Source organism: Synchiropus splendidus, chromosome 4 (assembly GCF_027744825.2).
Source record: "Synchiropus splendidus isolate RoL2022-P1 chromosome 4, RoL_Sspl_1.0, whole genome shotgun sequence".
In the NCBI taxonomy this organism is placed as follows: domain Eukaryota; kingdom Metazoa; phylum Chordata; class Actinopteri; order Syngnathiformes; family Callionymidae; genus Synchiropus; species Synchiropus splendidus.
In genome coordinates this window covers 9,337,252-9,360,232 of record NC_071337.1, presented here as the reverse complement: position 1 = coordinate 9,360,232, position 22,981 = coordinate 9,337,252, and the positions used below count along the sequence as shown (strand labels likewise).

Sequence of the window (22,981 nt, the reverse complement as noted above, 5' to 3'; positions counted from 1 at the left end):
GAATGTTAGCCAACATCCAGAGTTTTATTTGCAATTATCCCTGTTGACGAAAATGTATGGAGCCTAGCGCCAAATGCTTGGCACGCGTTAAATGCAGGGCTGACCTGATACTTGTAATACATCTTGGGGCAATGAATGGCGACACTGTAGTGGCGAAATGTGAACCAATGTCATTTACCGCCATGCTTCAGTGATTAACCCCAAGAGAGCGCTATCATGTAACGATTATGCACAAGCTGCAGCATTTTCAAGGGCAACACAAAGCCCCTCTATGTACTGCCGTTATCCTGCGTTGTGTTGCGCACCAGGATTGCTGAACGCAGTTGAACAAAACAGAAAAAGAGGTGTTTATGGGAAAGATTTAAAAAAAAAAACAAACACCACTGAAGTGCTTTGTCTTACACTTGGTTTGGTTATTTAATTTTTGTAGCGCAAAGTCATTTCCTGGAAAGCGAAAGAGCGCAATAAAAAGTGCAGGACCTCAGTGACAGAAGGAGACAAGTCTGAAATCCCTTCTTCCAGTCTGTGTTTGTCCCCTTCCCTCCTTCACATCCTATCCTATTGCTGCCCGTCCAAGTTCTACTCCACCCCGTCCTGCTCACTCCCCTTCTCCGTCAGCACAGCCAGCCACAGACACTTGCTTTATGTACGAAAGGGGTTAAAGCAATCGAACAATCCTGCCTGTCTTTCCGAAAATAAGCATGTGGGAGAGAGACCGTCGAGTAAGCCAGGATTGGAGCAGCGAGGTGTACAGCCCCTGGTTATAAGTCCGAGGAGTGGGAGGGCAGACTCCTCCGACCTACAAAGTTTAGCTCAATGTTCGCTGCCCTGCTGCCAGACTGACGGACTGATTGACTGTCTCAATCCTCTGACTCTCTCTCCCTCTCTGCCGTTCCCTCACTCCCTCCTACTTTCCACCCTACAGAGGGAGAGTGCACAGATTTGGGAAGGTGCTCCTCAGACCTGAGCTTGGACATCTGACAGAAGGCAATAAGAAGATTTACCTCCTCTTTTAAGAACTTTAAAAAAAAAAGAAAAACTTTCTGTCAAACACCACGTGGATGGACTTTTTTCATTTTTTCTCTTTTTCGGGAGACTGAAAGATAAAAGTTTGTGCCACCTGTCAAGAATTTCTTATTCTTTTGCATCTTATTGGACATCTTAAAGGTGCGAGGACACCACTCCTCTTTTTTGCGAGAGGCTTTGCTGAAGAAAACTGATGCCATTGCATCCCATGGAAGACACACGTGGCTGAAGCGAGGAGGGAGGTAGAAGAGAGAAACATCTAAAGCTTCGGACCGACCGCCGCCCCACCGGTGCTCTTTAGTCTGCCCTCTGAAGAGAAAGGTAAGTGTCACCTGCCCTCTGGTTATCTGACAGCTGCGATCCCGCTTCACCTCATCGCATGTGGCTGCAGCGTTGGAGGCCAATAGAAACAGAAGGAGAAAAAACAGAAATATAAAACAGACGTTGTATATCTTAGTCATGGGACTTGCATAATTCTGAGTGGAGTTTGAGCGCAGAGTAATGGCTTGCAGATTAACGGAACCATTTTTTTTTTTCTTCACCCAGGTCTGGCTTGGACACTGTGTTGTATTAATGTCACTTGTCGAGTGCGGGGGCGTTGTTGAATGTGTGCATGCTGATGCCAAACACTAATACCTCCAGTGTGTTGTTTATACTGGGCTTTGTTTTTATGAATATCATGGTAACTGGCATAGATGTCCTCCAGATGATGCTGAGGCGTGTTACATAATGGTAGGTGGCTGTGAAATAAAGGGTTCAATCTAGTGCAGATGAGATACTTATATGAACACAAGAGCATCTTTTGGCTAGTGGTTTGACTGAATGTGAAACGTACTTTGTTTACCTCAATATGAATACAAATCATTTCATCATTGTTTAGTGTCAAAATCATTTTAAAATTGCAGTACTTGAACCCACCGTTTCCAACTTCTCTTGTCTTTTATCTTGTTGGTGATGCCTTTAATGTCCAGTCGCCACATACAAGGTGTTATGAAATACAGAAAAATATATGCATCTTTTAAAATTCCCCATTTATTCATGCATTTTTGCTTTAGATCATAGCCTCAAACCAAACAGGGACATGTGGGGAATGAAAGGGTCACCTAGCTCACACATCGTGGGGTTATGTTTTTCTTTGGGAAGCCTCTTGAGCCGGGGTGTGCAAACCCGTCCTCACAGGGCTGGAGAGGTGCAAGCCCAACATCACATACAGCTTCACCAGTCTGGTCTGTGAAGAGAGACTAGTTTGCCTACCCTTGCTTTAGATATCGGCATTGTTGTTTCTCAAACTAAATAAAAGCTATGCTAGGGATCTGAGTTTCATTTGCCTTTCCCTGGTCAGGTCCATGCAAAAACATCCCATGGGAATTTGAACTGATCCCTCTGTGGTTCATGAAATGTTTGCCTTTAATCCCCTGTACTGCGTTGTCTGAAGAAATGCAACGATTCCTTGGTGGTGGAAGTCAAGAAGCCAAGGTAGCTTGGCAACAAGTACAAAAAGTAGTTGCCTTCATGGTATTGGTGTCGCAGTTCTAGAGATGCTCGTGGGATTGCAAGCCTGTTCTCTCTCCTTTTTTTCTGGACCCTCTAATCTTTCCCTGTCTGCTGTGGTTGTCTCTCCATCACTTTGTGACGATACACAATACATCGAAAGTGGAAAAACAATAATATTCATGCCCAAGGTTGAAAGAAAGATGAACCCATTACCGTAGCAACCCCGCTGTGTTAAGTAGATGGGGGCGGCTTCTAACCAAATATTAATGCATGTGGTTTGTTAGCTCACCAAGAATGACGGCCTTTCCACAGTCCATTTTGTATTTTTGTGAGTTTCTCAGCATAGCCACAATGAAGGGCTCGGATTGCAAGCCCTGAAAAATACATGGGCTGTATGTTGCTTTTCCACTGCCAGAGACATGCAGGCACCTTTTACAGCGACTATTTGGGCTGTAAGATCCAATTCCAACTCTGATTCAAAGAACATAAGTGGTGTTTAGGTGATAATTTTATGAATGAATTTACCGTTTTCACAAGGCACTTTGCGGCCACCAGGGGGCACTTAATTAAATCTCACATAGAAGTCTGTTGTTTTATGGCCACATTACTCCCAGCTGTTGTCATTTTCAATGAATTTAAGTTTGTGTAGGTTTTCCTCATTATTTCTGTCTGCACTTGAAGCTGGCGTTAAACGTTGGCTGTCAAAGGTACAAGTCAGCTCTATGCCTCTGGAGCAGGAAATGAAGAAGAATACCACTCATTCTCTAGCAAAAGTCAACACCAACTTACTGTTTCGCTTCCAGGGAACCAAAACACCAGTCAGAACACACACACAGCAGCGCTCCTGTACTCGACATGCAGGCAATTTATAAAAATTCTAACTCTTGAATGAGGAATTGCAGTGAAGGGTGGCGGTTACAGACAACAGACCTCGACTTAATAACAGCCTGGACCATGTCGTTCAAGATTAATAGGCTAGATTTGTTTTTCTGCTGAAAGTGAGGGAAGAAATACAGATGGTTAGGGAAGAAAAACATATTTTAGGTTGCTGATGCAGGAAGACTTATATTTTGTCGCGCGTGTTAGTGCTCAGTTTGCTTGTTTTTGTTCATCAAGCAGTAGCCACTTTGGCCGGACACAGGCCTGATGAATGAGTCTGCGCAGTTGCATTGAGATGAAGAACGGCCCAAAGGAGTCAAGCTTTTAGAAGAGTCACAGCAACTTTTTGGAGGTCTAGAACCAATCAAACAAACAGAGGATGTCAATATACTCAGTCCATTCTTAGATTTAAAAACGATCTGGATGAGTTTTTGCTCAAATATTCAGATTTATATTCCCGTAAAATGGTTGTCGTTGAGCTACCTATTTCCCTATTTTATATTAAAATATGAATAAGAGGTGATTAAAACTGCTGTATTGATTGAGTGTGTATTATTTATTTATCATAATATTGAATCATCCAAATTACAGAAAATACAAAAATAACTTTTTGAAACCTATTCAAAACTACTGCAAAGGGACAGAGTGGCTTATATTCAAGTGCTGACATCAAAAACCAATGTGATGTCTCAGATTTAAATAATCGTCTTGATTTATATTTTAGTTAACACATTGTTACATTTTCCTCGGTAGAAATACCTGCACAGTCTAGTTTTTGCCAAAATAGTCAAAACATTTGAAAAAATTAAACCACCTCAAAACACCCCCCTCCTTCCTGAATTTAATGTAATTGCTTAAATAATAAATTCATTTGATAATTTTGTCTGTTTTCCTCGTCTGTGTTTTTCAATCTCTGTCTCTCACTTACTCTTTCATTCTTTCACAACTGTCTCTGGAGCAAAGGAAGTTTTTCCATTGGGCTGGCAGTGAGTGAGGGACTGAGCAGGAGAGACAGGGAGAGCAAGCAACGAGGAGGCTTGGCAGATAACCATTGTTATTTTTCCTCCGTCTTCCATTGACTCTGTCGGCAGGGACTGTCGACATCCGAGCTCAGATAGGCCTGACAGTATGTGCTCTTACTATCAGAAGAACTTGACGGTGAAAAAAGGAGGAAGTTATTAGTACTGCAGTGCCAGATCTCTTCCTCAACAAATCCCTGTCTTACTGTCTCGACTCCTCCACATTTCCATTCTTGACTTTTGAGAATCCGCTCCACTGTATATTGTTGATCTTTTAAGGTCAGAACATCCCTCATGATAACCACCTAAAGCAGAGATGAGAGGCTTAAACTGCACCGTGTAGTGTGACTGTGCGCCATCTGTTTTGGAGAGTGAACAGTATCTATCTTCACCACGACAGAGTCACACATTCAGTGACATTGATTTTAACCTTGTCTTGCTGTCAAGGGCTCTGACTCCCGTCCAATTTCTTGGTCTCCATTTGAAACTGAGTTGACTCGCTTTTTGCCGAGTCAAATATTGACGCGAGTAAAGTAGACATCTGCGTCCATTGGTGATGCATTATTATTATGAATCGCTGCTAAATAAAACAATCAATAATACGTCAATTCAACCATTGCATTCCAACTGTAGACATTGCTTTTCTTTCATTTTCCTTAAACTGCAAGATATGTCCAGATATGTATAGAATAATTGATGGGTTACACATGAGACAAACCTGTTAAAATATTCATTCTAATGAGACTGAAAGGCAGTTTTTGTTCGAGTCTTTGATCAGAGGTCTTGACTCGAATTGACCAGCGCTCACTTCTGGTCAAAATCATTGATGATTCCGGTAAGAAGCTAACACCTTGCTAAGTGATGTGGCATTAACGTTCGAGGCGAGAACAATTCTAATAAAATAGGGAAAAGATTTAACTGCAATAATGACAGAGTAGCACCAAATCATCTGGAGCTCATTAGTGTCACATCTGGGCAGAGAAGTGGAGGCCATAACCATTTTATGTTTGTTGATTTTGTTTTCCACTTTTGACGGAATGGCAGCAGGTTGTTTCCTAGGATGTCTTTTTGTTCTGCCAAAACAGACTTCCACTAAAGAGTCATGTGATCGTTGGTGTCTGTTTATATTTCAATTAGATTGTCGTGTCGATGCTGGAACTAGGAACAGATGGTTAAGTCTGGAGCCACGTCTTCCTTGCTTAGTTTGTGTTTCTGAACGCTACTGCCACCAATATTTTAAATGCCTAATAGATCTGTAGAATTCTATCTAATACATGACTAGTTTATTTCATCCCAGACTTGCTCCTTCCGTCAACCGCTTACAGCTTCATTTCTTGCAGTCAGAAGGGTATGGATTTCATGTTTCCCCATGGGTCAATGCCCACTGGAAAACAGCACTGACACAGCTGAGAGGCTGAGGTCTTCAGCAGGGCGTATAGTGGTCGGCCACAGCGGGTTAGTACACACAACAATCTGACACCAATGGCATTTGTAACATCAGCCACCATATTCATAGCTACTGGGGCGTCACAGCATATGGCAGCAAATTTCAGATGTTGGTGGCCCACAGCGAAAGGCATTTACAGATGTTTATGAAATTTGTGGCAGATGCCCTTTCACAGTGTTCACAGAGTCAAAGCGCCTCATGTTGGGCCACAGCACTGTGAGGCACATGACAACAGAGACTCAGAGAACAGACGCGACAAGGACAATTGGTCTCAGATTTTTTATGATATGTTCTTAGGCAAAGTTCAATACTTTTCAGATTTTATATTGAAGCTGTCATGCTTTATTTGGTGAGGACCAAGTGTGATATCTTTCATGGTCATTTTCAAAGGCAGTTCCTTGTGTTTTGTACACAAGGAGCCCTTCTCTAACAAAGCAAACTTGTATGTATATTTGAATTTTTTGGGTAGCATTGCAAGAAATTATCTGTGGTGAGAATGATGCTTATCAAGAGGGAACATACAGAGATGAATCAGCATCATCCAGTCCAAAAACTCTCTTTAGTCTGACACTGTTTATGGCCAGAAAAAAAACTTTTTAAAATATCTCATGTAGATCATGTGCACTAATGTGTTTTTTGAATACAATCAAATTCACTTTGTGCCTCAACAGTGATGCCATGACTGCGGTGGGTGAATAAATGTGAACATTTTGTTTCCCAAATTACTCTTAATATTAGATTACGGCCAACATATGACTCACAAAACCCTAATTTGTCAGTACCAGTTGATAATTGCCTTGTTTTTGTTTTTCTAGACCCTTTTTTTCCAACCCACTGCTTCGGGTGGAAGCAGTAAAACCAGAGCAATGTGCTGACCAGTACATTCACATCCATTGTCGAACCAAAAGCCACTTTGAGTTTGCTTTTATTCACGATCATTACTCTCACTTAAATAGCTCGATCTAGATTTGGCGCTGCGTCGACAAGATGTTGACAGCTTCTGTTTTCGTTGCTGTGGTTGTTATTCAAATGAAAACGTTGTTTAAGTGACAACGTTGATACCTTGGTAAGATAATACGCTCAATCATTTCAAACTAAATATTTCGCAAACCTGCTGTCTCACGTTGCCCCTGCAGTTCTCTTGTTGCCGGTAACCACAGGTGCCCACCACATGGACAAGCATGTGAGACTTTCTCCTGTCTTTTAAACAAATTGGCAGGGGTTGTCGGTCCCTGCTCAAGAAAACATCTGTAATTTAGCTTGGCTCACCGTCTCGTTGAACACAATGTATTCTGGTTGTTTCTTTTAAGATCTCAGATACGTCCACTTGTCGAACAAAAGGCGAGCTCAACCCAGAAGTGGTTCCTCAGAGTCACTGAACTGGAAACCGATAGCGATTGACGCTTGCCAAATGAAGGAAGAAAAAAAAATAGCACAGCTAAACTCCTACCTTCCTGCCACCACCGCAAAATCTTCTGATTGTTCAGATCAGGATGCTGTTTCTTTCAGTCTGTATTTTTAAATAGCCTTGGCTCAGAGGCTAAATCCTTTCTGCACAGACTAAGATCCCATTCAGCAACACATGTTTCATAATTCAATGCTCAGAGGCATTAGGCCGTGTACAACAAAACAGTCTGTTCAAGATTTATACTAATCATATCCTGTATGAAATAAATGAAAAAGGAACGCTTATTCCAGCTCATTTGAGTTAGCCGAGCGCGGATGGAATCAGGCCTCCGTTTTTGTTTATATTATCTATAAATGTAATGCACAAGTGAAGTAACGGCGGCGGCATTTGTTTCTGCTCTCATGCTTCTGACTAGCAAAGACAAGTTTATTTTTATTGGTACATTTCGGTAATTGCAAACGCTTCACTGAAACGCAGCCGCGTAAATAGGAAAAAGACTCATGCAAACACGAGCGGACGTTTGTTGGGAAAATGTCGATCAGCGTTGTTGGACAGACTTGATTGACTTCACTAGCAATTTGAGATGGGCCTCTGAAATCTTCTGTGGGATTCATGTGATTATGTGTAAAACCATACTCGAGTAAACTGGTCGTCTTATGCATTGCATCCACAGCCAGAGTTCCAAAAATCTATACAAGCGTAAAATGAAGACTTTTTCATGTTTTAAATGACATATTATGTAACCTATTTTCATGAGTAGTATACTGTCTTTCGAAGTTCTGCCCTTTGCCCATATATTTCCCTTATAACCTGAGCATGCTTTGTTGTTTTGTTGATGTTTTTCACGGGGTCCCAGTTGTAGGTGGCAGAGGAAGACATTAGCCTTTTGGTATAATACGGAAGCCGCAGTTTTTAAAACCAAATTGCCTATGAATTATCTTGTTATGCTCTTGTATGTAATATAATGTAATCTAGAACAAGCCAGCACACGATGTCCCCAAGTTGTAGAGACAGCAGCTTTTACACATAGAGAGGCATTTTAGTCATCTGTTGAATCTACTGTTCTGTAAAACTATAGCAGGTTAAAAGTTGTTTCCGCTCCTTCTTGTGTTTGGATTTTTCTTCCCTGTCAATGAGACGTGCAAGTTCAAAATGCGCAGCTCTGGAGGTGTTCTTCAACTGAATGTCAAGAGGGGGTTGGACTTTTCACTTCAAAATGTAGTTTGCTGTTTTATGTGCTCGTCCATTCCACCTTTACAAACCTTCTGGAAATAACTCTTTTTAAAACCAACGTCTCTGAGTGGCGGTATATCTTGTTTTTCATCGGTCACAGGAGTTTGTGCCATGTTGGCACCTCTTTGCATTAATAGTCATGAATGTCGATTTCTTAGGGCAATGATCCGATTTGCTGGCCTGTCAGACATCGCATGTTGGTCTTTACAACACCAGTCAAACCTGGAGAAGTTCTGGATAGTACAGAAACTGGATGTTTACCCCCGGGTTCAATTGGGTTACTTTACTTTAAACCATGGATTTAGACACTGTGTATGCAGATGGCAGTCTTTGAAGCTGCTACTCAAGGAACGAACATCGCAGAAATCCGACAGAGATTCAACTTCCCTCAATCTGGATACAATTGTGCGTTATTCATGAAAGCCAGCGTCAGGCAATTTAGAAACACGATTGGTGTAAGAATGCAAAGTGCAGTTGCGTAACGCGGCACTGTCCGTCTTCATGAAAGGGTCAAAAATGGACGTGACCCGAGGCGAAATCTGGACAGTCAGCTGATGATAGACTGCAGAATCTGATGACGGAAATAAAACAGTGACTTGATGTTAAGCATGCTACTCTGTCATTGTTTGGATGGGGAAGACTACAGAAGTTGAATCAATTCTCCGAGGATGTTCTTTGGCCAACAAACATAATACCTAATTAGGAAGGGCTTTGAATCAATTACCACGGGCTTTCATGTGGTTTGCAGATGGCTACACACTTTCTCTCCCTCGACTTTTCCTGTTCGAACTCCTGCGAGCCGCCAGCAAGAAAGCGCTATTGTGTTGCTTCGCTGCTAATTTAAACCAGAGTAGTGGTCATTCTGTAACCATGAGCCCCAGTCTACTCCTCAAACTGAACTGACAAAGCAGACCAATGGAGCCTGAGCTGGACTGGTCCCAGATCGGGGCAATAACCACACAATCCCAAGTCTTCCTGACATGTGGTGAAGGCGTGATTGGGATATTGGAAACACCAGGGACTGTAAGAAAAGGGGGCCGGGAATGGAAACATTTAGGGGAGAACAAAAAAAAAACAAAAAACTGAAGTACGACACGATGAAAACGGAGATAGGAAAATGTGGAAAAGGAAATTATCGTGAAAAGGAAGCAGAAAGACATAAAAACATAGAAAAATAGGTTGGTCGATGGAGAGCAGAGCAGTCAGTTCGCTCCAAGCAACCCGCGGACCTTTGATCCCCGAAGAAAGGTATCTGGTGTCAAAACAAACTAGGAAGCTGGCTCCCAGCAACACACCAATTCCTCAGTTTTCCGTAATGTCTTTAGAACTGAAATGTTTGTTTACCCTGGAGTTGGAGAACCAGTCCCTAAGTTGAGTAACAAGCTCAGTAATACCTCAGAACGCAAGCAATCAGTGAACTTTCGAGGCCATTAATCACGGAGCAGTGTCGGCATTCACTGCTTTTTCGAGATTAAACTGGATAAATTGGAGTGCAACAGTGCTGCTCTTATATTCATTAGTTTGCTCGGTGATGGAAAATGGTCATTTAAGGGGAAATGGGAGCCGCTTTGTTTTGGCCGTCCACCACATCAGGGGTAAAGGCCAGGATACATGCTGCATGTCTCATGGCTGGTTAGAAATAGACAGTCAAACACAAACTATTAAGTGGAGACAGATTTGTTTAGACTTAAAAGCAAAGTGATCTATTGATGTTCCTTCCTTTTTTTTCCCCGTCTTCACTTGACAAATAAAAGGGAACTGGAAGCATCGGATTCTTCTGAATTGGAAGGAAAAGTCTGTCGGTCTTAATTTACTGAAGCTTTTGCACATACTAGAATGCAGGCTAACGTGTTTGCTAATGCTAAAAGCGCATCGACAAAATGTATTTTGATGCTGCAAAAGTCAGTACTTTCGCTGAACAATTTAGTGTGTTCCAAAAGAATAAATTGTAAAATATTATCTTCATTGTGGTGCACACATGGTGAGAGTTTGCCTTAAAGAATGAGTACATTTTCCCTGTTTTACTATCCCTGTTTCAATCAACAGCTCTTCATCCTTCCATTGACGCAAAATATAGCGGAATGTCGCCACCAGTAGAGGTGGAGTCAGTCTCCGGTGTACAGCGTGCAGCACTTGAACACCACACTTCTCATGAGGATGGATAATTACCTGACTGAATTTCATATTGCGATATAAATCCCAGTTATCTTGATATTGACATGATGCTAAATGACTATTTAGTGAAAAGTATTCTGTGGGATTCAAAAATACAAGCATTGTGATATGAAAGGATCTGCAAAGTGAGTGGAATTATGATGGTTGATTTTGTGGTGTTTATAGCTTGAATGTGCATATCTTGATCTGGGTATAATAACAATATATCGTTCAGCCGAAGCCTGACATCTATTTTAAAAGTCACATGACAATCCCATTTGAGGACTGTCCAATATTCCTAAAGTTTGAATATCCATCATGGAGACCTAAGATCTTGGCATATCTCCATTTATGCCTTGCTGCTAACCATGTAACGCATAATCTATCATTTAAATTGGCTATGTGTCTCGCGCTTCACGCTAGCCCCACTCCGATGGTGTATTATATTGACGTTTTCAAGTGGATTATCGTATCCAATGTTGACGCATCAGGCTTTCAATTGATGCACATAGTCCACTGCATGCACAGCTTGGGAATGCAATGCCTAAAAGATGGACAGAAGTTGGGCTCAGCCATGGGATGGCACTCCTTTCACTTCGCATGTGGTCATGTTTCACTTGGAAGCACCTCAGATGACTGTGCGTTCCAGTCATGGTGAGTTCATTAGCACCATCAGTAAGGAGGAGAGCCACATATGATCCTATCTATACTGTATGTAGACAGTGACAGTGCAAAATAGAGACAAGATCTTCCATGAAAAACAGCATTTCTTTGCTTCTTTGTAAACTACTATTGTAAATGGAGCATCAGTTGTTGTCATGCTTTGTCTGCAACCCCAGATGCACCTTGTATGTCCTCAGTGCAACCTCATAAAATATTGTTGTACCTGCCTGTCATTCACTCCACAGGGAGTTATGAGTTGCAATTACTTTCAGATATTCAGCCTTTTTTTCCCCAGCGAAAGTGAGGAGCCGTCTAGAATGTGAAGACAACAGCTCAGAATAGAGGGTGGGAGTCAAAAGAGGAGATAGTCAGGAGGACAGTCTGATTTATTTTCTGTTGAAATAATCATATTGTCATGAAAATTAATCGACGGAAAATAACAGTTTGAAAATAGTTATTACGTTTTGTTTTTTTTTTTTTTAAACTCTTGTTTGTCCTGTCTAGCTTTGGAAGAACATTTCTATTCTGGCAATATCTCAAACCAGTATATATATATATATATACATTGTTTAGCCTCTTGCAATGTGGTTAGTCATCCATTTGCATTCTATAGACATTCAATTATAAAAAAAACAAGAGCAACAACAAGCATCCCAAAACCCTGGGAGTACATGGCAAGCAAGGGACATGAATGATCCAATAGCCCCCAAGGCTTGTTCTGCATTGGACTTGCACTTTATTGAACCTTTTAAGCACTAGCTAACAGTATTTTACATCTAGTGAAAAACACCTGGCGGTAAACTATCAAACCCAAGTATCTGAACATCCGTTTCATCATCATATTTTATTTAACATGCCACGTTTTTTGAAAGCACCCAATCAAAAGTGTTTTGTTGAATTGACATGAGAAGCAACAGATGGCTGTATCTCAAGATCTTTTTTAAACACCTTTATCATTATTTGTTGCTTGGCCAGACTTCCTTGACATGTCGTAGTTACATATACACAGTAGCTGTTTGTCCTACCGAGACTGGTTAAAAACACCAGAACTGTGAGTGGGAAAATGCAGTCACAAGCAAAAATAAGTGTGACCATTGTGGTGCGGATCAAGAGGCTGTTTTTGAGTTGGAGTGCCGGGTGCGTGGGCGGATGGGTGAAATAAATCTGGCAATGCCGATGGAAATTGAGATCCGAAGCCGACACACACTCAACACACATAAACACACATAGACAAATATGCATACAGCAGACATCATGCACTCATCATTCACGAAGCATTATTAGGGCTATTTAAGTCCTTCCAGGAGAAACCACAGCCGTTCTAAAATGTTGTCCAGGGGAGACAAAGGCAGTGAAAGTTGTGCCACGGGCAGACTTGTGGTCCAGTAAAAAAAAGGGGGAACTGCACGAACAGTGAAGCCAGACAGAGTTTGTTTTACGTCTGGGTTTTTAATCTTTATCATGTCGTTCTTCCTCTCTGAGAGAGGTGATTTCCTCCGTCTGTGGAATGATGTAGCGATAAAGAGAAGATGTGAATGGCTGGCGACTCTGCCAACTCCATCAATTATCGCTCCAAAGGTTTCCAAAGCAAAACATTTCCCACAGTAACAGCTGTTCTGTGATTGAATACTGTGATTTTTGTCTGCTTCATTCCTCTTATGACCTCTTCGTGTGGGGTTTCTACATGTTTATGTGCAGTACATCGATGCTACTGACCAGTCCGCTACCACGTCCTTGTTTGACTTTGCCTCCATCCTTGGACAGAAAACACAAAAGCCACCGCATGAGCATGTAACAGGAAGGTGGTGCGAATTTATGTGTCTGCCTCATGATCTTAAATCTACATCCAAGTACAACAATGGTTGATGCAGCGCTGCATTTCAGCAGCTTTTATTTTGGCATTATGTCTATTTGCACTGCTCTCCGCTCAGGGGCTATGGAAAGCCGTCCAAACACAGCGCGCTCATACCACGCTGTTCTGGCCAATGTTAGCATAACTGAGTGCAAATATGGAGCAAAGCAATAGAGATGATTTCCATCCCTGACACTTTGACATCAACAGAAATTTTAACTTTTTATATCAAAATAGAACATTAAGTACCTGACAGCCATTAGTTGTTCCGCAATATCCGTGTGAACCGCATACTGTAGATACAGTATCTAAAAGCCATTCATAAGAGTGAAAAGTACTACACAGGTTCCTTCCATTGATTTCTTTTTCTGATCACGTTTACCCGAAAAGATCAGGACACATTTGAGAACTCGATGTATTACACCATTGGAGTGAGGATGGGTTGCCCAAATATGTGCTAATATGAGAGGTTGGTTTAGAGATGGGTAGATGAGGTATCATGAAACAGTATAGTTCGGTTGATGAAACAGTGCCATAGTTTTCAGAGTCCACCAGATGTGAGGTTTCATTGAATTAGGTGTTCAAGTCCAAACATTTTACTGTAGACTGTGCCATCTGGGCCTCTGAAAATCAACATGAAACCTCACCAACCATTCAATACAGTGTCATGATTCTTCATATACCCATCACTAGGCTGACCATTTTGTGCCATTGTATTTTTAACTGAAAGTACTGGAGATCTGGAAACATGACCATTCTGAAGGTACGTTCACCATAATGAGATGGTGGGAAACAAGTTCGATGTCTGCGTTGTCTGAGTGCTTGTCCCATAGGCAGTATTTTAGGTGGGAGTCCTACTTCCATTGTGTGGCCGACAACAGTAGAGACAGAACTTCTTTTTTTTTGTTTTGGTCAAACTTTCATTCATGTTTTTAATGCACTTACTATTGATGAGGTTTCATGAAACAGTGTCGTGGTTTTCAGAGGCCACCAGATGGCACTGTCTGCTGTAAAATGTTTGGACTTGCACAACTAATTCAATGAAACCTCAAATAATTTCTAAATGCAGAGCGCCATATAGTGGCCTCTGAAAATCCATACACTGTTTCATTAACCCTGCAAGATTGTTTCATGATACCACATATACCAATGACAATTACGTTTGTGTTTGTTCGCAAGAAATAATAAGGTTCACTTCAGAAGGTCTAAAGTTTGCGATTGATTTTCAGACGCTATATTATGCAAACAAAGTATGCATTAAATGTCAAATGTGTAAAATGTAAGGTCGATGATTTGAAGTTTTTTTTTTAATTTTAAGGAAATTTTATATATTTTGAAAACACACCTAGTTCAGCCCCATTTTACCTCATCGGCTTTACAGTCTCTATATGGCCAATCATTAGAAACAATGTTATGGTACAGTGTTAGAGGAAATCAGCTTTAGATTTGGAGGTTTTACTGTATAATCCACGGGCCATAAAGCAACTCCCTAGAATGGTGTTAATATTTATCTTTAGGAATTGTATAACACAAAGCCCACTGTGTTCATTTTCATTAATATAAGGTCGAGGATAGAGCCGGTTTATCAAGTTTTCATTCAACTATAAGTCATTATTATTATCATTATAGTTATTAATAGTAGTAGTATTAGTAGTAATAATAATAACAATAATAATAGTTACTGCATTACTAGTACTATAAAATCAGTTCAAACAGAGCTAGAGAAAATATTTTGATAAATGTCTGCTTCCAGATTACTGGTCTTTTCATTTTATTTTAGCTGTCACAACACAAAACATCATCTGAGATGGACTCAATAATTCAATAGTACCGGACAATTTGTAAAATCTCAGTGCAACGCAATGTCTTTTATGATAGACCTACATCCATTCATGGACGAAAGCACAAACACCAACCACCACATTTGCTTCCCCAAACACATGGTCCATTAACCAGCTATTACCTGTGACTTACTGAACACTCACCCTTTGTAGTGCACCAGAACCCACCTTTGTACTCGGTGAACAGTCTACCATGCACCACCTCCGACCCCGAAAACATGTGAAGGGTTTTCAAGCATGACTCCATGTTTCCCTGAGCATACTTTGTGTTGCTTTTGGTCAAAGAAAAAACCAGATCGCTCGCTGACATATGTGTGAGGAGAAGTGTGGTTTTCCTCCCATCTCCCCAAACCTAAGTAAACACAGTGGCTTCCAAATCATACAGAGTTGCACTTAAAGCAGGCACGTCAGACGAGACCGGGGTTGTGCTTTCTCAGCAGTGGGTAAATGATTTGGAAGGAAGGAGAGGATTTGTGGTGAATTTGCATATGCTGACTTACGAGCCATCTCAGGGTTAATTGTGGGTTTTGGGTACCCACTCCACAAGCAACGGCTAACCACCATGGTCTTGACAACCTTCACTCACACACTACTTACCCTTCTCCTGTAAAGGACAAGAGGTTTTCGGGACCGTGTGTGAGATCAGACAGAAGGCTCCACAGCGGTCAACTGATGTGTTTCAAGGACAAATAACCGTGTTGTTCGATACTTTAATACCCTGTTTATATCAGCAGTGGATTGACATGTTATGGCAATGGAGCCAGATGTTACCCTCCTTTGAGTTCATGTTATGTTGGTAGACCATGGGAAGATTACACTGGTGCTTTGTTTCACCAAGAATCCTGGAATGACAATACATCTAAAGGTTGTCTGGTCGCAAGCATGTTGTCATACTCATATTAAGATTATGTTGATTTTGGTTGAGAGATCAACAATAAAATTCAATTACTTCAAGTATGAACTTTAGAAAGATGTTCTTGGTGACCATGATGGCTAGTTTCAAGTCAAAATTGTGCTCGGATCAGTAGTCTGATATTAATCCTATTTTTTTAAGCTATTTATTCTGTCAAAAAAATGTGGGTATTCAATTGTAAATTTACTTTCTCCTGATGTGGTTCATGTAGCCCCCCTGTGGCGGAGCGGCTTGACAAGTTTTGGGATGAAAAACTTTCCATTACAAGAAAGTAGTGATGGTAGATGCGGTATCATGAAACAGTATTGCAGGGATGATGAAACAGTGTCCTAATGATGGTGATGTTGGTGTCAAGTTTACTTGAATTAGTTGTTAAAGTCCAAACATCTGGTGGCCTCTGAAAATCGGGACACTGTTTCATGAAACCTCACCAACCCATCACTTCCAGAAAGCAATGCGCTGCATTTAGCTGAGCATCCACACGTGTCAAAATAGCATTGTTACCTGAAACAGAGAATTGTCTCATATTTGACGTCATGAAACATGATTTATTCCCCATGACTTTGAATGCAGCACTGTTGGTTCTGCTTGAACACAAAAGTTCACTGTTAAACACAAGAAGTGATCAGCTCTTTGTATATCATTTTTTTCGCATAATGGTTTGCTGATTACAATTCTGTCCCTTTATAGTTCCTTATACTTATGCCATGTTCGCTACGACAAAGCAGATTTATCAATTACAGTTTTGAACGCAAACATTATTTCTCAATGTGTCAATAAGTAAAACTAAAAATTGTCTTTTTGCCACAAATTACCGCATTACTCTTAAACATCAGTAAAAATCACAGCGCATTGATTTATTGGGCCTAAATAGTTCCTCAGCCGCTCTGACATTTCACCACTGACAACAGAAATACCCAGCTGGCATTTGTGCCCACATGCACTGGTGGACTGTAGAGAATCTTCCCCCATCTGGTTGCAGTTTGGGTCCAACGCCAGTTTTTCGAGGGGAGCACGATACAAGGACCTCCAAGGGCTTTAAAACAACAAAAGCTCACAGCTGAGATGAATGATTGCATATTTCCAGCTACTGTAGCAATAAACACACACTGACTCTCACACACACAAGCACGTTGACGTGCACGGGCATCAGATGAAGGCGTACAACAGCCGGAGCTAATGTGTCACCGACTCCAAGGACAATTGTGCTTCATTGAAGTTTGTCTCTGCACCTGGTGAACTAATAGAGCGTCGCTGAAGTCAGGTCCTCAGAAAATAGTTTGCGCAGTGAGGGGGAGCAGAATTTTGGAAGTTGGTACGTAGAAAGAGGCATGTCGTTTGGCTGAGGCCTAGGATTTCCATGAACCGCATGGTTTGAGGAACAAGATAATAGCTTGAGCAGATTCTCCAAGATGAACTTCATCTCATCTCTCGGATGTTTCACGCTCATTTGTGCGATCACTCTGTAATGTGTTCCTGATTCCTGTTATGACTGAGTGATTAGCAGGTCTTGACTCGGATGTTTGTCGTGTGTACTCGTGCTGTCGCATGTTTTTGCTGTACGAAGCTAATGTTTTTTGAGGCGACAGAGAGTGGGATCAAAACTCTGTCAGATCAATCCTGTTTTGAATCTCTCCACTGATCAAAACGTTAATGTTATTTCTCTCCTCTTCTCTTTGAAGTCCATGACTGCACAAGTTGTTTCGGGACAAAGTGATTCCTCCTCAGACAAACAGTTTAATCTCAGCTGTCGTAAATGGAATACTTCATAGGGAATTGAGCTCATCTGTCTGAACCTGTGCTGCACTTTTTTTCATCCCTCGAGGGTCGACTGACTTTGACTTTATACGAATTCTGAAATTTGTCATCATTAGTTTTTTCTCTGTTGAATTTAGAGGCGTGATTTTAACGCTTAAAAACAAGTCCAACGGTATCACAGCAGAATTTTTTGAGTTATTCAAAAATTATCATTTGGTGGAAAATGTCACCAAGTATCTCTTTTAAGCATATACTGCTTGGCCCTGCTCCCTGACCACCAGAGGTCGCCGTTTTCTGAATATTTTCATACATTCTGTTGTCGCAGGCGTGAACTTTCTCGTGATGTCTGAAGCCAAAATTCAGTATGTTTATTCTACTGATCTATCTGACTGTTCGTCTGTGTTTTTTGGCAACTCAGAGTTCATTTGTAGCATTAACCACTAAGCTAACCGTTCTGTGACTCTCAGAGTCTCAGAGAGTAATTGAGAATGAAAAACGATATGACAAACAAAAACATTTTTTCATTTATTTCATTGCCCAGACCTAGCTGATATATAAATAAGAAGAATGCAGCCGCAATGAAAACTGGTCATGATGAGCCATAAGAGTCACTGGTTTTTACCTTTGTCACTAGAGTGACTTGTTGATGCTCACTGCAGCTGCAATGTTTAGCGGAATGTACTGCTTGCACACGATGCCACAGTGACAAACATGACAGTGAGGATGAATGACAGACCGATGACTATTAGTTTAAATGTCATGTGATAAGTTCACACCCCCATTGTGAACCGCTGGACTGAAATATTGGAGGTTCTGTGTCACTCATCGGTCTTAAAAAAGAAATAAGAAATAATCTGTCTGGTTTTAAATATGTATACATTTTATCAATTTTTGGGTCAATCCCTGTTTCATTTTTGTTTCAACAATGAAAACCTCATTTCCCAGTTTCATTTCAAGCTCCCAGGGTAAATGTGGATCATGACTCACTGAGGTGAACTTGCTAGACAGCACATCATTGCACCACTTCGCCACTCCACTTTAATCTTCTGCCCAGTTTGGTATCAAAGACAGAATTTCTCATGTGTGGGAAGACTGGAATGGGACATCGACACACAAGCCTGACTGAGTTGTGGTGTGTGTATGTGTGTATTGTGGGCATGTTTTATGATTTGTTCGTCAAGGAAATGAAGTTAAGGTTCCCCAAAAAGAACGCAGTTATTTACTACTGAGTCAATAGCTGTGCATGACGAGTGCCGATCTAGCCTTTTGATGAGAATTCAGATATTTTCCTGAGGCACTAGAGAGTTGCTTCTGAGGAAGTGGAAAGTCTGAAGAGTCAGTATCCAGCTCAATAAGTCATTTTCTGTCAAAAGCACCAGGTGTTTTAGAGAACATAAAGCCGGCCATGTGTAAAATTTGACGGATCATTAACAAGGGCATATCTCAGAGGAAGTCGAAGTTCTCGTCGGTGATCTCACTTTACTCAAACAGACAGAGAGTTCAGGCATGTGTCTGGAGAGAGACAGCATGTGTTATGTAATCTGAGTCAATGGTCCCAAAATGCTTCTCTGGCTACGTTCGGGCTGGTGTTGTTCTTTACACATATTTGTGAAACTCTAAACAAACTTGGCAAAGGACTTTTCAACACCCACTTGCTCCCCAAATTCTCTATTTATCCCTGTCAGACCCTGTTTTGGCACTGACTTTCAGCTTTGTTTAGAGTCATAACACGGCTCCTCAGAGAGATCACGCTTTTTTTTTTTTGATGCCTGAAGGAAAGTTTACCATTCAGTTTCACCAGTTGACACTGTACTTTTGATGATGTTATGTTACACTTAAAAAACTGATTGAAATGAATGATATATTATTTAAATCAAAAATTCATGTGACATCTGGCAACTCTGGTTGGTTACATAATAAAAATATTCAGGTCAATTGCTCAACATGTCTTTACATTTTTTTCCATTCTCAGCATAATGAGGCCTTCTAGTGGGCACCAGCATCCCTGTATCCCTCATGTCCTCCTTGACCGCCTCCATAAATCTCCTCTTTGGCCTTCCTCTCCACCTTCTGCCTGGCAGTTCCAACCTCAACATCTTCCTACCAATGTACTGGCTCTCTCTCCTCTGTGCATGTCCAAACCATCTCCATCTAGCCTCTCTGACTTTGTCTCATAAACACCTGACCACATGTGCTGTCCCTCTGATCTACTGCTTCCTGATCCTATCCATCCTTCTCACAGAGAACCTCAGCATCTTCATCTCTGCTACCTCCATCCACTGTTTCCAAACCATACAACATTGCTGTATACATATTCTATATATATATTACGTATAATGTTGTGTGGAATGTGTGGAATATGTTCTGTGTCATGCCACATATGGATTTTCAAAATCATTTTTTGTCTGTCAGAGACCCCTGAGACCAGTCAAGCTAAACAGGATAAAAACATGAATAAATGAATTGTAGGTAGGGAACTCATTTTTTGGCATCCTGTCCAAGCCTGGCTTCTACTTGACTGCACATTTGTATGAGCAGTCGAAGCTTCGGCCAACTCTGTTGGAAAACGCTGTAACGTATGTCAGCAAATTAAGCAATGAAGCCAGAACATTTTTTGGTTCATGTAATTCCCTTGACCAGCCTAATGAGTTGTGCATATTAAGCAAATAACTCTTTAAATCCTAAGCCACTTTATTTACACCTCTGACTGCAAGCAGATGGTTGACATTTGGCGCTTGTGTAATGCACATCTGCCTAATTGAAACAAAATTGGTGTGTAAAAGCAGTCAGAGTGAACCAAACTCTTGTAAAGTTAAAAGACTGAAAACCAAATAATACATTTAAATCTCCTTAATTTAATGGGACTGCGGTCCTCCAGGGGAAACGCTGTGACTTCCCGCGCAATTCATTTAGAATCAACTACACGTGCACAGACATATCCACAATGCACACACACAATATGCATTGTTGTATTGTGCAGACAAACCTTGTCCAGCAAACACTTCAGAACATTGGCACTGGGCTCCTTTGGGCAAGATATCAATGGCACTGCAACAAATATTTATTTGCAGGTGCAGATGAAAAATGAAAAAGATGAGTCAATGTTGTAAAAATCGCTATTTTGTGTATTTTTTCTTCTCTCATGTCTGTGAACAAATAAGAATTATCAACCGCAGTGTTAACACACGTAGGATGGGTGATCAGACCAAGTAAACACGGAACTAGTGATGGGTAGATGAGGTATTGTGAAACAGTCTTGCAGGGTTGATGAAACAGTGTCACTGGGTGGCGCTCTTGGTTTAGAAATAATGTGAGGTTTCATTGAATTAGTTGTTCAAGTCCAAACATTTTACAGCAGACAGTGCCATCCGGTGACCTCTTAAAATCAGGACACTGTTTCATGAAACCTCACTGACCCTTCATTACTGAGTCATGAAATGTCGCAAATAGTCACAAAACTATTAGTATATGTTCCCAAGTGCGCACAACAGGCAGCACGCTGCATGACAACCACAACAAATTATTAAGGGGGCAATTCTGTGAGCCATGCACAAGGGATGTGGCTGTTGACTTCTGAAGCCTTGTTCAAGGCCGAACCAGGTGACCAGGTTCATGTAGTTCACGATCATCATCTTACTAGTTAGCTTTGAATTCCCACAGAGTGTGTTTTCACCCGGGCAGGAGTGTATCGTCTTCAGGACAGAAGTGCTGAGACACACAACAAACTTATAATCGTGAGTGAGGAGGCAGCAGTGTTTATGTTCTCTGCATTATTGGAGTCTATCTACAAAAGTGGATAATGATACTGTGTTTTTTTGAGTTTTTGTTGCAGCATGATTCATTTTCCTATTTATCCTATTTTATTCAGTTTTTCTTTTTTACGATTCCTAATTTAGAATCCTGTATAAAAAGCAGCGTGCTGATGCTAGAGGGAAAGCCAGAACTACCAATTGTCCTTTGCTGCATTGATAATGGACCAAACCACAAACTGAACTTTTTGTGTAATGCTACATCCTTAGCTCACATAGTTTCTAGATAGTGGATCTCATTTTGCCGTTTCAACTCAAAGTTCACTTCCACTCATATTCCGTTGTCTAGTCTAGACGTTTGCCAAATTCAAACAAAGAAGCTGCTTCATCCCTCCAGTGGTTCTGTCATAATCCAAGCAAAGACCTATCAATCTTAACTAACTTCATACTCGAAAGAATGTCCCCTTCTTCTGCATGCCAGGTCTGAAATCTTCACATATCTGATCCTAAGAAGAACCATAATGAACCGTTGCATGTCTGGATCAGAACCTCCTCACATCTTGCTTAAGTTGAGTGGTGTGATCCGATTAACACCGATCCGTACTATTTTCCCTCAGCGTTAACAACATAATGCATAATGAGCAGGTTATTATTGCGTCTAGCCTCACAGAGCGTTCAATTTTGCTCGCTCTTGGCAGCGCCGCAAGAATTCCATGAAGCAGGTGAGCGAGGAAATAGAGTTCATTCAACACTTGACAATTAGGTGTTGTCATTACTGATTCTCTTCCACAGCTCTTTTTCCCAGTAAACAACTTAGCGTTTAAAAGTCAGACCAGACACTTTCATAACCCCATTAATTTGAACAGATTTTTGTTGTTTTCATAACTAACTGCTCCGGACTCTAATTGCCGCTATCACACAGCCAACTGTGAGTCCATCTAAACTGCCTCAGATTGACAATTCAACTCCAGCTGACTTTGATCTCTATCAGAATATCTCGTTTCGCGGCAAACCGAGACATTCCATTGTGTCTCTGATCACGTCCTGATAAATGGACTCTCAGTGCAGGGAGGGGTGAGGAGTCTTGGTTCAAATGAAATATTGAGTCCAAGTGTGCTTCATCGCTCATAAGAGGGAGCAAACATGGGAGTCACCCTGTTTGCCAGCAGTTACAGGCCAGTGTTGTGGCGCTGCCTGCAACGCCGCTGATAGAAACAGTATCTTTTCTTGCTGACTGACCTGTCATTTTTCTCTCCACTTAAGCTTTTTAGCCAAGTCTCACCCTTACTTCATGCCAAATCTTGTCAATACATGGAGCAGAATCAGAATTTATTGCCATGGTCAGTGGGGAGCCCACCAACTAGGAAAGTGTTTTGGAATAAAGTGCTGACAGAAAAAATACAATAAAATACACAAAATAAAATAAACAAAGGCTGTTCACGAATTCAACAGTCTGACGGCCGAGGGAAGAGGCTGTTCCTGTGACGGGAGGTTCTGGTCTGGATGGACCGTAGCCTCCTGCCAGAGGGAAGAGGAACAAACAGT

At 41.2% G+C, this 22,981-nt stretch overlaps 1 protein-coding gene across 1 annotated transcript in view; it reads left to right on the top strand.

Annotated features, from left to right (window-relative positions):
- The first annotated feature begins 744 nt into the window (after positions 1-744).
- The window catches only part of col8a2 (collagen, type VIII, alpha 2), a 41,847-nt gene continuing 19,610 nt past the window's right edge, over positions 745-22,981 (top strand). The window contains exon 1 of the mRNA XM_053863927.1: positions 745-1,347. The gene's annotated coding sequence lies outside the window, so the exon portion shown is untranslated. The remainder of the gene's footprint in view (positions 1,348-22,981) is intronic.